The following is a 15,058-nucleotide window of genomic DNA, read 5'->3' on the forward strand; positions in this document are numbered from 1 at the left end:
CAAGAAAGGATCTCAGGCCTCAGGACTGAGAGAAAGACATTCTAGGTAAGCATGGTGGGCTCCACTGTGACTATGTCCTCTGCCAACCAGGCCCAGTGGGGGCCCCACCCCTGGCTTAGGGCAGGTCTATGGGGAAGGGGAGGAAAGAATGCACCGGAGAGGACCAACCCTGGCTCCACAGCAAACGCAAACTCACCCTGGGATCTTGGGTAAAGCCATTCCCATGTCTGGGCCTCAGTTTTCCGAACCATAAAAGGATGGGCCTGGGCCACTGAAGTCAAGGTCACCATGTAGCTGGCAGTAATGGGCCTTGATGCAAAGTCTAACAGGGAACCATCTCCCCCTACCTTTTGTTTTTCCTTTGAGAAGGAAAATGAGCTTAATCAAGGGTTTCATCATTAGGCAAGAGCAGTGGGGCCAGGGAAGGGGGATCCCACCTCAAAAGCCACCCTGGGGGCGATCTTAACAGAGAATAGAAAGGGGTGGCTCCGGGACTCTGACAGAGGGGCCCTGAAGGCTTCTTTGGTGCTCTCTGGCTCTAAAATTTAAGCCTCTTAATTGAGAAAAGAGGAGGGGGAGGTGATGAGAGGATGGAAGCGGCTTTCTACCCTGTAGGCTGAGGTTGAATTCAAGTCACAAAAAGAAAACCCAAGGGCACCCAGAGCAAATCTTCACCCCAGAAAATCCACAAGCCACTTTGCCTGCTGCCTCCTATAAGCATCCTCAGAGAACTGTTTCAAGCTCATAAAAGCAAGGAGGCCTTGAAGGGAGCACTGAGGCCCAGAAAGGGGAATGACAGACCCACAGCCGCATAGTAAGCAGGTGGGAGAGACAGGACCTGCACCCAGGTCTCCTGATCCCAGACCTATGCGTTTTCCATTGCCAGCTGGCCTTACACTGTCTTCCCTGAACTCTTTCTATAATTCATGTACATTGTACAGTGGAAATGGCAGGGAGAGATCCTGCAGGGATGGGTAATTTTTCACCATGGGTGGCACTGAGGCTTCCCCCTTCCCTGGAGGAGGGAAATGAAGGGTTGATTAAGTACTCGAAACATGCCCGCCTATGGACCATTTAATAAGTGCCTCGTCCATCTCTCAGGCATTAGAACAGACATTTGGTCTGCTAATCCAATTTGACCAGCCTCTCCAAGGCTGCTATCGCTGGCTGCTGGGCGCCATTTTGTTTGATGTGTTCGGAATCAGTGCAAGCTCCCTACACTTGCTCTGGCTATTGCTTGATTAATTACAAATGTGACCTCTCCCCTTGCGTTAATATTCCGATACAGACAGAGCAATCTGCAACAGTCCTCAAAGATGCTTTGAGGGTCTGGTGATGACCCAGCCATTCCTCTGATTCTCTCAGCCTATTTCCTGGATCCGGATTAAGGATCAGAAAGTAGGTGTGGGGTCTGCAAATCTTCACACTTTGATCTGTGATCCATGTTATCCTGTCCACTTAGCAGGAAGAAATTTAGAAGGAGGAGCCACAGGAGAACATTTCAGCGTTTTGCTGCTGGTGAAGGGAAAGTCGCTCAGTCGCTCAGTCGTGTCTGACTCCGCGACCCCATGGACTATAGCCTGCCAGGCTCCTCTGTCCATGGAATTCTCCAGGCAAGAATAGTGGAGTGCATAGCTATTCCCTTCATTAGAGGACCTTTCCAAACAGGGATCAAACCCAGGTCTCCAGTATTGCAGGCAGATTCTTTCCCAGCTGAGCTACCAGTGAAGCCCCTTGCTGCTCATATCCCTCCCGCAAACTCCCGGTGCTTCCACCCAAAACTTCCCCTAAAATGCTGTCCTTACCCTGCAGTTTCCCAGCTCATAATCCTCAAGGAGTCCCCAGACTCCTCTCCTACATGATTTGGTCCCAAAGTAAAAATACTGCAGCATAAAGTTCATCTTTTCCCATAAATGCCTCATCCTTCCCTACTTCCACATCTTTGCTCACATAGTTCTATCTCCCTCAGTCTCAACCAACTGAACTCCTACTTATCTTGTCAAAGCCCAGCTCCAATGCCCTTTCTTAGAAGAAATCTTTTAATTACCCCCACCTTAAAAGTCAACTCATAGACTGTCATAGACAGATATGTACCCAATCCGTTGCTAGGACAATTATTTTAAAGTTGCACAGGCCCACTCTTGACAGTTTAAGAACCCAGTACTGCAAAAGAGGAATCTTGCAGCTCACAGTGCCTGCTCCCCTCTTTCTACCCTCCTGCCTTACTCCATCCTGAACAGTTAGGATCTTGTGTACATGTGAGGTTCTTGTTTAAACCCTCATGCCAAAGATCCACCCTACACCCCCATAACCCCTTTTCTACTCCCACAGTCACTCTTTGACCATCCCTTGGGGCTAGAGGTACAACAGCCTTGCAGAAGAGGGCAGTACAAGTCCTGCATGCAGGCTTGGTCCGTTCGGGCAGGACATCCCAGGATGGAGAGTGCCAGAATGAGGCCCAGAAAGGGCCTGGGTTCTGGGTGGTCCTCATCACCCGTGGGGAGGACCAGGGCAGCAGAGCTATAGTCTCTGCAGGAGGGCTTTTCACACGTGTGTGCACATGGATCAGGAGACCCTGCATTTATTGAAAAATGAAACAAGACAAAACACTCCCAGGGGATGCAGATGCTGCTGGCCGCAAACCACCCTGGGAGTAGCAAGGGACTGGAGTGCTAGGCTCAGGTCCGAGGGTGGATGGACACTATATAAGCAGCATGCTGTCTTCTTTGCCACTTGATGAGTAAAATACATGGGGCGCTATGGTTCTCCAGAATGAGGGAAAGAGCTCAGGAACAATAGGTTCCCATAAGGCCAAATCATTCTCACCTCCGCAGCTCACAGGTCCTCCCTACAGCCCACAGAAGCAGTGACTAGGCAGGTTGGCAGATTCAGGCCTCCTGACTCTAAGTCCAGGCTCTTTGTCTGTCTGATACTGGGACCACCAAACCCTGGGGGCAGGAGAAAGTGAAAGTGCCAGTCGTGTCCGATCTCTATGATCCCGTGGACTGTAGCCCTCCAGGCTTCTCTGTCCATGGGATTCTCCAGGCAAGAATAGTGGAGAGGTTGCCGTTCTCTTTTCCAGGGGATCTCCCAAGCCAAGGATTGAATCTCAATCTTCCACATTGTAGGAGATTCTTTACTCTCTGAGCCACAAGGAATCTCTGGGAAATCAAGTCATTTCCTAAGTACATATGACTGCTCATGAAAGCAACCTCACCATCAAAACCGCAGAACCAGAATAATCCCAGGTGGCATCTCAGGAACTTTGGAGGTGGGGAGACACCTGGGGTTCTTCCCTTTGCTTGCTCTTTCTCATGCTCTAATTTCATACCCTAACGAATTACTTCAGGTTTCCCTGGTGGCTCAGTGGTAAGGAATTAGCCTGCCAAGCAGGAGACACAGGTTCGATCCCTGCGATGGGAATATCCCCTGGAAGGAAATGGCAACCCACTCCTGTATTCTTGCCTGGGAAGTCTCACGGACAAAGAAGCCTGGCAGGTTACAGTCCATGGTATCGCAAAAGAGTTGACACGACTTAGCCACTAACACACACAACCAATTACTCCACTCTCTTCTCTCCTCAGCAGGATCACTACCACCACTCCTGGGCCCCATCCAGCTGCTTTGGTCCCAGGCAATAAGATGTGAAGTGTGGGGAAGGGCAGTGCCTCCTTCCTTCTGGTTGTTCCTAGAGTCTTAATAAGCCACTTTAGTATATATATACATACATATATGTATTTATGTATACACATATATCTTCTTGCCTGGAGTCACTGAGCCTCAGGATTGAGAGTTCTCTGTTACAATTCTCTCACTTTAAAGATGGGTAAACTGAGGCCCAGAGAGGGGTGGGTGACTTGCCTTAAGTCCTACAACAAGTTAGGATGGAGCCTAGGCTAAGATACAGGTCTCCCCATTGCCAGTGCAGCTCTGCCTACCGCTCCACACTGCCTCTTGGCTAAATCCACCCCTTGTCAATCTTGGGTATATAAGGGACCTTCCCTACTTAACATCTGAATGAGTTTCAGCAAGCCACTTCACCTAACTGAGCCAGTTTCCTTCCTGCTCTAAGGGGAGGAGCAAGGCCCATCCCCAGAGTCGTGAGGAGGACTAGGGAGGCCAGCACAGGGCCTGGAAGTGTGAAGTAACAAGATTAAGTAAAGAAACAGTCTTTGTATTAGCTCTTTGCGACTGCTGTGACAAATTACCACAAACTGAGTGGCCTCCTGAGAAATCTGTATGCAGTTCAAGAAGCAACAGTTAGAACTGGACTTGGAACAACAAACAGGTTCCAAATCGGGAAAGGAGTTTGTCAAGGCTGTATATTGTCACCTGGCTTGTTTAACTCATAGGCAGAGTACATCATGTGAAATGCTGAGCTGGATGAAGCACAAGCTAGAATCAAGATTGCCAGGAGAAATATCAATAGCCTCAGATACGCAGATGACACCAACCTTATGGCAGAAAGTGAAGAAGAACTAAAGAGACTCTTGATAATAGTGAAAGAGAACAGTGAAAAAGTTGGCTTAAAGCTCAACATTCAGAAAACTAAGATCATGGCATCCGGTCCCATACTTCATGGAAAATTGATGGGGAAACAATGGAAACAGTGACAGACTTTATTTTTGAGGACTCCAAAATCACTGCAGATAGTGACTGCAGCCATGAAATTAAAAGACACTTGCTCCTTGGAAGAAAAGCTATGACCAACCTAGACACTATATTAAAAAGCAGAGACATTTCTTTGCCAACAAAGGTCTGTCTAGTCAAAGGTATGATTTTCCCAAGTCATGGATGGATGTGAGTTGGACTAAAAAGAAAGCTGAGCACCGAAGAATTGATGCTTTTGAACTGTGGTGGAGAAGACTCTTGAGAGTCCCTTGGACTGCAAGGAGATCCAACCAGTCCATCCTAAAGGAGATCAGTCCTGAGTGTTCACTGGAAGGACTGATGTTGAAGCTGAAACTCCAATACTTTGGCCACCTGATGTGAAGGGCTGACTCATTTGAAAAGACCCTGATGCTGGGAAAGATTGAGGGCACGAGGAGAAGGGGGCAACAGAAGATGGGATGGTTGGATGGCATCACTGACTTGATGAACATGAGTCTGAGCAAGCTCTGGAGTTGGTGAAGGACCGGGAAGCCTGGTGTGCTGCATTCAATAGGGTCACAAAGAGTCGGACACAACTGAGCGACTGGACTGAACTGAACTGCTGCTGCTGCTGCTAAGTCACTTCAGTTGTGTCTGACTCGACTCTGTGCTGAGCGGCTTAAAACAACACTAATTTCTTGTAGCTCTGAGGTCAGAACTCTGAAATGAGTCTCACTCGACTAAAATCAAGATGTGGGCAGGCTGCCTTCCTTTCTGGAGGCTCTAAGGGACAATCTGTTTTCTGGCTTTTTTAGTTTCTAGGGGCCATTTACATTCCTCAGATCATGGTCCCCTTCCTTCTTCAAAGCCAATGATGGTTGGTTGGGTCTTTTTCATGTGTTGCTACTCTCGCATGCCTCTTCTGCTTCTGTCTTTCACTTAGAAGGACTCTTGTGACTATATTTGGCACACCTGGATGTCCAGACGCTCTCTCTATCTCAAAGTCAACTGATTAGCACCTTTACTTCCATCTGCAACCTTAATTCTCCTTTGCCACATAACATACCATATTCACAGGTTCTGGAGATTAGGATGTTGGAGGTCATTATTCTGCCTATCACAGTTCTACATCATCTGGGAAGCTGGAGAACCTAAGGGAAACCAGGGCTTTGTTTGAAGAAACACACACACACACAAACACATTTTTGCATGTAACCTCAGGGGATTCACAAGCATGGACACTGGTATGAACTCTCGAGCTAAAACATAATATGGGTCCCCCACCCTTTATGACAACGAAGATCATGGCATCTGGTCCCATCACTTCATGGGAAATAGATGGGGAAACAGTAGAAACTGTCAGACTTTATTTTGGGGGGCTCCAATATCACTGCAGATGGTGACTGCAGCCATGAAATTAAAAGACACTTACTCCTTGGAAGAAAAGTTATGACCAATCTAGATAGCATATTGAAAAGCAGAGACATTCCTTTGCCAACAAAGGTCCATCTAGTCAAGGCTATGGTTTTTCCAGTGGTCATGTATGGATGTGAGAGTTGGACTGTAAAGAAAGCTGAGCGCCAAAGAATTGATTCTTTTGAACTGTGGTGTTGGAGAAGACTCTTGAGAGTCCCTTGGACTGCAAGGAGATCCAACCAGTCCATTCTGAAGGAGATCAGCTCTGGGTGTTCTTTGGAGGGAATGATGCTGAAGCTGAAATTCCAGTACTTTGGCCACCTCATGCGAAGAGTTGACTCATTGGAAAAGACTCTGATGCTGGGAGGGACTGGGGGCAGGAGGAGAAGGGGACGACCGAGGATGAGATGGCTGGATGGCATCACTGACTCGATGGCCATGAGTCTGCTGAACTCCTGGAGTTGGTGATGGACAGGGAGGCCTGGCATGCTGCGATTCATGGGGTCGCAAAGAGTCGGACACGACTGAGCGACTGAACTGAACTGACCCTTTATGACAGTTGAGCATCTACATGCACATGTGTGTGCACATACACTCATGCACACAAACTCATGCACTCCTGTGCGCACATTCATGCATGTGCCTATACTTGCACACATACTCTGTGTGCACACGTGCATACTTACACTGATACCATACATACCTAAACCTATACACACAACAAAATTTTCCTACAGAAATAACAAGACCTTTGTTGGCTCCTCTGCACAAGATGTAGCCAGGAAGTCACAAGAAAAGTCTCCCTGTTTTATTTGTCCAAGCAGCTCATTTTACCCCCTCCCTAGCCCCTCAAGGTCTGTGGCCATTCTGTGCTTCACTAATATTCATCAGTGACACCTGGCAGGTCTCCCCGGTGCGAAGTGAAAACCAGCCACTGGCTGGCATGAGCTCTTTGGCTTATTTTTCTGCAGGGTGTTCAGCTTGCAAAGCTGCTTCCCTGAGGCTTTGGCTTGAGTTGCTGCTCTGTACATTAATTTTTTTGAGTGGCGGCAGTTTAGGGACCTTAGCTCTTCCACCTGTGCATTCAGAGCGAAAGATGAAATTGATAGAGGGCAGTCACAAAGAAGGCAGGAGGGCCTGACTGCACCCAGGCACCCACAGGTACTCGCACACTCATTCTTGGACATGCCCATCAACATGGGTTTACACACATTTACATACACACACATACACAGATATATTAATATTTCTGAAAAGGCTGCCTATCAAGACACCCAGGAAATTCACTGCCCTGCCCACATGTGTATCTCAAGGATTGCAGGTCCTCAAAAAACGAGGAAGTTACAAGGGAAGAAGTGGCCTGGCCACTGCCTCGGCAGGCAAATACACGTGGGTTATCCGCAGCCAACCTCCCACACATGCCCACTCTCTCCCCCACAGTTCCTGGTTCCTCTGAGCTCCACTTCTTCCACCAGAGTTCCTACTTCATTCTAAATCCAAGCCTCCAGATTCAGCTGTCAGTCACCACTTACTTTGCTTGAGTTCTGCCACTCAGTGGAGTAATAGATGCTCCAAGTCTCAGGGGTAAAGGGGAGCAAGATGAGATCACTGTGATCTAGCCTCAGGTAAAATACCTAAAGTCTGGCATACTTCTGCACCCACAAAAGGTGATTCTTGTTGGCATACCTCCAGTAACAAATTATGTAAAAAGATATCTCTTTCCTTCCCAGACTTGAGTCATGCTCCCCAAAATCTCCTTCTCTTTATTACATTAACATTGAAAGGGGCAGGGTTCCAGAGGGGAGGAGAGGTCCCCTAACTGAGGTCCCCACCCCCACCCCCCAGCTGGAGCTGGATCCCTGTGGTTGGCCTGAGTGGGGCCCTCATCTTCCTGCAGAGACACAGCTCACTGATCTACAGGAATGCAGCAAAACCCTCCGGCAGCTCTTCAGAGGACAATAGCCCATAACCAGTTGGTGATAAGGTCCTTCCACACCTGGGCGAAGAGGTAGCAGGGAGGCAGGTGGCACCTGGCCCCTGCACTGCTCATGCCAGCTGGCTCTGTGACAACTCACAGACAACGACGTGCTTCTGGAGGGGCTCAGATGACGTGCTTGGGGGAGAACTGAGGAGCCCCCTGGGGTTTCCCACTCTCAGTTTCTTTGTCCAGAGCATTTCAGTCCCGGCTGGGAGTGAAGCTCCCTCAAGCAGGGAGCTTGAGCTGAGTGACATAGAGACAGAGGTACTCCAGGGAAGACCTGTGTATGGGGGCAGGGAAAAGATGTTGGAGAAGGTCGAGGCCAGATAGAAAGAGCAGAGAGGAGAGGGCTGTGTAGCGGAGACTACTCACAGGCAGCTTTATAGTTTTTCCCCTTCTCCCTGGTTTTCCAACTTACAATGTGCCCAGGCTTCACTGCAGCCATCAATGGACAAAGCATATCGTTACAGCCAATAAAATGTAAGCAGAAGTCATTTGGGTGGATTTCCAAGAAAGCTTTTTTAGTATTGTCTGTCCTCAGACCCCACTCTGGGCCCCATGACTTAGTGGGCCTTGCATATTACGCACACATGCACAGGCATGCCTGCTGCTGCTAAGTCGCTTCAGTCGTGTCCGACTCTGTGCGACCCCATAGATGGCAGCCCACCAGGCTCTGCAATCCCTGGGATTCTCCAGGCAAAAACACTGGAGTGGGTTGCCATTTCCTTCTCCAGTGCATGAAAGTGAAAAGTGAAAGCGAAGTCGCTCAGTTGTGTCCGACTGTTCACAACCCCATGGTCTGCAGCCTACCAGGCTCCTCCGTCCATGGGACTTTCCAGGCAAGAGTACTGGAGTGGGGTGCCATTGCCTTCTCCACAGGCATATATAAGCACACACTTTTCTTAATGAACACAAAGATGTTCTCTATCATTTGAGATCACATGCTTAACACTGACACAAGAAATCTATGCCCTGGACATCTGTTCCCATTACAAACACCACTCAGGCCCCAGGGAAATACACTTCCACATCCCCTGCCTGTTTCCCTGAAGTGATCCTGAGTCTGGAAATTTTGTGCCTGTGCCTGATGACCCTGGAGATGAATGCTGCTTCCAAAATCAGGAAGGATCAAACGGCAGAAGAGCTTAGGTAAAAGGAAAAATGGTTAATTCCTTCCCAGTACATGGCATGAATATCATATCCTAACAGACCAAAGTATCTCATTTCCCTGTAGTGCCATGCATCCATTTTCTTGCTCCTTTCCCAGTTTCAGTCCCCTTCCTGGGGGTCCTCACTATTACTATTACTGCTCACTGTTCACAGCAGTTGTATATAGCAGCTTAAGAACATTTTGCCATACTCAACAATTCATATTACTCTCAAATTTGTATATGTGTAGGTCTAGACACAAAACATGATATGAGGTGTTAACCTCAGCAATCATGTGGCTATTGAATGACAGAGTGCCAAGTTTTATCTTTATAGAAATATAGAGATGTTTAATAAGATTTGTTCAGCTAAATTTTTAAAAATAAAATAAATGCATTTAAATAATACTGCTCTTATACATGAATTATAATTTCTATTTTACCTTTTAATTTTAAATAATTATGACTTCTTTAGAAAAAACTTCTCTAGAACATGTATATGAAAAATGATCTTAATTATTTGGCTTTTATGGTCATTTGTTTTTAATTGCCGTCATCTTTTTCTTTTTTCTTTTGCTACACCTTGCAACTTGCGGGATCTTAGTTCCTCTACCAAGGATTGAATCTGGGCCCTTGGCAGTGAAAGCACAGAATCCTAAGTACTGGACTGCCAGGGAATTCCCTACGTTCACTTATTTTTGACACTTTTTGATAAAAATGTGTTCAAATTCTGTATATTTTCACTACAATTACATTTTCTGTTTTAATCCTTTAGATCAAAAGTTGGCAAACTTTTTCTTAAAGGACTAGAGAGTAAATATTTCAGGCTTATAGGCTATACGGCCTCTGTCACAACTACCCAGCTCTGACATTCTAACATGAAAACAGCCATGGACAACACGTGAAAAAATGAGTCTGGCTGAATGCCAATAAAACTTTATTTACAAAAACAGGCAACAGACCTGCAGATCATATTTTGCCAACTTCTGCTTTAGATCATTATATCATTATTGTTAGTAGAATACAAATTTGTGAAAACTTTGATAATTATTTAATTTTGTTGAGATGAAAGCAAAAAATATGGAATAAATATATATAACTTATGAATTATGTGTACCTTGATTTTATTATTCATTTAGACTTTGCCAACTCATCAAAAGAATACACAGATATATTCAGTCATAATTAAATTCATCTTTGGTATTTTGTTGATTTTCAGTCATATAGAAATTATAGCTTGACATATATTCTAGATTTTGTCATTTTGAAGGTATTTTTGTCAAAGCAATAAGATGAAGATATGCTATTTAATAGTCTGCTGACTTGAATTAACAACTTTTAAATAGATAAACATATAGTAGCTGGGTCTCCCTTCATACTCTTGTCCTGGTCCCTGCAAATATCTGGAGCAGCATGAGCCCTTTAGGAGGGGACAGGCTTGGCTGGCTTTCCCTTTCACCATTTGATAGTCCTGCTTTTCTGGAAAATAGACGTGATGGTTGGAGTTTGGCTACGATATTGGCACCATGAGGAAGAGGCAAAGTGATTGGCAGAAACTCAGGCCTGATAGCACTAGACCCAGTTTAGAAATCACCCACTCCCAAACCCTCACCATGGGAAGAAAATGAATGACCATGCTGTAGGTCACTGTTATTTGGGTTTTCTGTTATAAGCAGCCAAACAGAAATTTCCTAGACACACATTTCAAATGGGAGATGGCTCTTCCTCCACAGTTCTTCTGATGCAGCTGTCACGACTTCCGTCACAAGCTGGTATATGTCACAGAACATTCATTCATTCAATAAACATTCACAAGGGCCTTTTCTGTGCCAGGACCCAGAGTAGTTCTGGGGCTACACTGCGGAACTGGAAATATAGGGAGAGATCTTCATAAGGAGTTCACGACCTGGTAATGGAGACAAGCATGAAACAATTACAATGGATCCTTGACTTACTACAGTGTTAGTTAAGAAATCGGCCAGAAATCGTAAACCTGAGCAGGATGGCAGTCCTGGCTGTGAAGGTGTCAGGAGCCAGGCTTCCTCTCTCCTGTCATTCTGGGGCTTCCTCATTCACCTGGTTCAAAATGACCCGCCATTTGTCCATATTCCAGCCAGCTAGAAGGGCCAGGGGAGAACATGCCTCTTCCCTTCAAGGGCACAACCTCCAAGTTGCACACATGACTTATATCCCATAGAGAGAACTTTGTTACAAAGCTTTATTAACTCTTAACTATCTGTGGAGAAGTCTGGGAAATGCAGTCTTTCTTCTGGGAAGCCATGTGCTCAGCAAAAAACGCAGCTATCTGCTATATGGGCTTCCCAGGTGGCTGTGTGGTAAAGAATCCACCTGCCAATTCAGGAGACATAGGTTTGATTCACTGGGTCAGGAAGATCCCCTGGAGAAGGAAATGGCAACCCACTCCAGCATTCTTGCCTGGGAAATGCCATGGACAGAGGAGCCTGGCAGGCTACAGTGCATGGGGTTGCAAAAGAGTCGGAAACAACTTAGCGACTAAACAACAGTCTATCATATACAAGAAAGAAAAATCAGTCATTATGCCACACTTTCCAAAATACTTCTGAATCACCAAAATAATGAACTCAGATATGTAGGCTCATGATTTCTGGAATCACATTTCCAACATGACACTAGTATTTACCATTCTCATTTGTTCCGTATCACCGTTACTAATCAGTTGCCTTTTGCAGATTTCAATAAGGTTTTGTTTATCTCTGTTTATTACATACATGGGCACAAATACACATATAACAAGCCCAAAACAAAACAAAGTGTGTATCACTTAGGTAGAGTCATTCCCTAAGTGATAAATTGAGGACATCAAAACCTCAGTGGGAATTAAGCGCCCAGGAGTCATCTAGGTTCACTCACTAGCTCAGGATCTTGGTTCAGCACATTGGTCTCACAACCCAGGATTCCAATCACAGCTTTTAGGGTTTTCAGCAAAAGCCAAAACAATGTGTGCTATGCTTGTGAATCTTCTGAGCTGAGGTGAGGGTTTGGATGAGCATATAAGTGAAGCAGTCCATTTTAATGTTGCTATTTTCATTCAAAAGACATTTCAACATGGTACTTTTACTAGGTCATTTTGAGCTGTATCAAAATGTAAAAACTGTTTTCTGTGTAAACCCACCTTCAATCCCATCCTATTTCTCAACCTCAATCCACTTCTTGCTCTACTCCTTCTTCACTCGTTGTCATTCAACCACAAAATTTATGGCCGCAGCAAATGGCCCATGATAAATGGGCCCTAGTGAAATATCTGTAAATCCAGCATTCTTCTCCCATGGGAGATTCAATAAAAATGAACTCAGATAAAAATACTCATTAAGCACTGAGACAGAGACTGATAGACAGTGCTTAATTTATAATTAATTCATGAGAAAATTATGGTCCCTTTCACAAGGATATTTGAAAATATTTTTAGTGTCATAATTTTTTACCAACATCAAAATTGCTCCATCAGTTCTCATATTTTAATAATGTCTGTGATAGGGTTTCTCTTTGTACATAGAGACAGTAGTCTAAGTCTCTTTGGGGTTGGTCCCTGCATTGGCAAGTTTCTAGAAGGCATTGGCTAGGTTGGCATTTTTAGTCTTTACCTTTTATTTTCCTTTTATGACCTGACCTAAACATTAGTAAAGTAATAAGGTTTAGTGGGGTTTATTTTTGACAACTTTGCTGGCTTTAAATAAATATCTTTGACCCAATTTTTAACTGGCTGCAGATTTGAAGGAGTATTATCTACTAAAGCAATCAAATGGGACCTCTGGGTCATTAGTTGCCAAAAACAGAACTATTTGAGATACAAGGGGGAAATTCAAACCACTTCTGTTTAGTTCTCTTAATTCTTCTTTATATAATGTCTTTTACAGTTTGGGGGTCAATAATTGGAAATGTATTTTAGTCAAGAAGACTGAATAGGTGGCATTTGCATATGTGCTAAGTCGCTTCAGTCATGTCTGACTCTTTGCGACACTATGGGCGGTAGCTTGCCAGGCTCCTCTGTCCGTGGGATTCTCCAGGCAAGAATACTGGAGTGGGCTGCCATTCCCTTCTCCAGGGGATCTGCCTAACCCAGGGATTGAACTCACGTCTGTTGAGTCTCCTGCATTGGCAGGTGGGTTCTTTACCACTAGCACCACCTGGAAAGCCCCAGGTGGCACCCAGTGTGTCCCAAATCATTACCACACATACTCAGTTTCCTCGTCTGTGAAAGAGAATAAAAGTGGTAGCTAATTCACAATGTTTGAGGATTAAATTATGATATGAAACATGTTTAGCATGGTGCCTGGCACATAACAAATGCTCGCTGGATGACAGCTATTATTCTATTGTTGTTATTTTTTAGGGCAAAGTTAAAACATATGGTCCCATCACTTCATGGGAAATAGATGGGGAAACCGTGGAAACAGGGTCAGACTTTATTTTGGGGGGCTCCAAAATCACTGCAGATGGTGACTGCAGCCATGAAATTAAAAGACGCCTACTCCATGGAAGAAAAGTTATGACCAACCTAGATAGCATATTGAAAAGCAGAGACATTACTTTGCCAACAAAGATCTGTCTAGTCAAGGCTATGGTTTTTCCTATAGTCATGTATGGATGTGAGAGTTGGACTGTGAAGAAGGCTGAGCGCTGAAGAATTGATGCTTTTGAACTGTGGTGTTGGAGAAGACTCTTGAGAGTCCCTTGGACTGCAAGGAAATCCAACCAGTCCATTCTAAAGGAGATCAGCCCTGGGTGTTCTTTGGAAGGAATGATGCTAAAGCTGAAACTCCAGTACTTTGGCCAGCTCATGGGAAGAGTTGACTCATTGGGAAAGACTCTGATGCTGGGAGGGATTGGGGGCAGGAGGAAAAGGGGATGACAGAGAATGAGATAGATGGATGGCATCACCGACTCGATGGATGTGCGTTTGAATGAACTCCGAGAAATGGCGATGGACAGGGAGACCTGGCATGCTGCGATTCATGGGGTCACAAAGAGTCGGACACGACTGAGTGACTGAACTTAACTGAAAACATATCTGTATACTTCTTCATGCCTTGAGGAGGGAATGGATTCCAAACTGGAAACACAATTTTTCCATTTTAGCTGAAACTGTACACCTGCCACAAGGGAGTGGCCTTCAGCCTGAATGTACCTTCTGGTGACTCCAGATAACATGAGATCATTACCCAAACAGTAAACTCTGAGTCAGAGCAGTTCCCCTTCTGCTCATGAAGAATTAACAGCTTCAGAAATTGCCATCCTAGCCTAAACAACTAAAAACCAGGCAGAAATATCTCATACACATATCACACAGGATACAGGACTGTGATTTTGGTCTCAGGAAAAACTACCTATGAGGCTACAGCTGTCCTAGCTGTCTGCCCAGAGGGAATTTCCAAGCTGCAGCACAGGGAGGGGGATCCAAACTGAGACCAGCAAACCTATTGAGTTGAAGAACAGATTAGAGTTCAAGGAGGTGGAGGCACTTAGAATCTGCAGTATAGAATGCTGAAGATGGCAGAGATGTTCCGAGGGAGGTCTGGAGACCCATAGCAGGTGTACTAGAAAGTACATCAGTGGCTGCTCATGACTGAAGTTGTGCAAAGGCAACTGACTGTAAAGAAATGCCAGAAAAGTTTAGGGGGTGACAGAAAAGTTTTATACCTTTATCGTGGTCATGATTACACAACTGAAAATATTTGTCAAAAACCCATTGAATTCTGCACTTAAAACTGGTGATATTGTATGTAAATTATATCACAATAGAACTGTCTATAAATCAAGCAACAAAATCACTTGTAGCCTTGAGATGTCTAGAAGCCATGTCCGTGTTTGCCCTGCTAAACTCTGGCCTCACATGCACTGGATTTTATATATATATTGCAGTAAATATATATGTGTGTGTATATAT

The sequence above is a fragment of the Ovis aries genome, chromosome 2, assembly GCF_016772045.2.
Source record: "Ovis aries strain OAR_USU_Benz2616 breed Rambouillet chromosome 2, ARS-UI_Ramb_v3.0, whole genome shotgun sequence".
In the NCBI taxonomy this organism is placed as follows: Eukaryota; Metazoa; Chordata; class Mammalia; order Artiodactyla; family Bovidae; genus Ovis; species Ovis aries.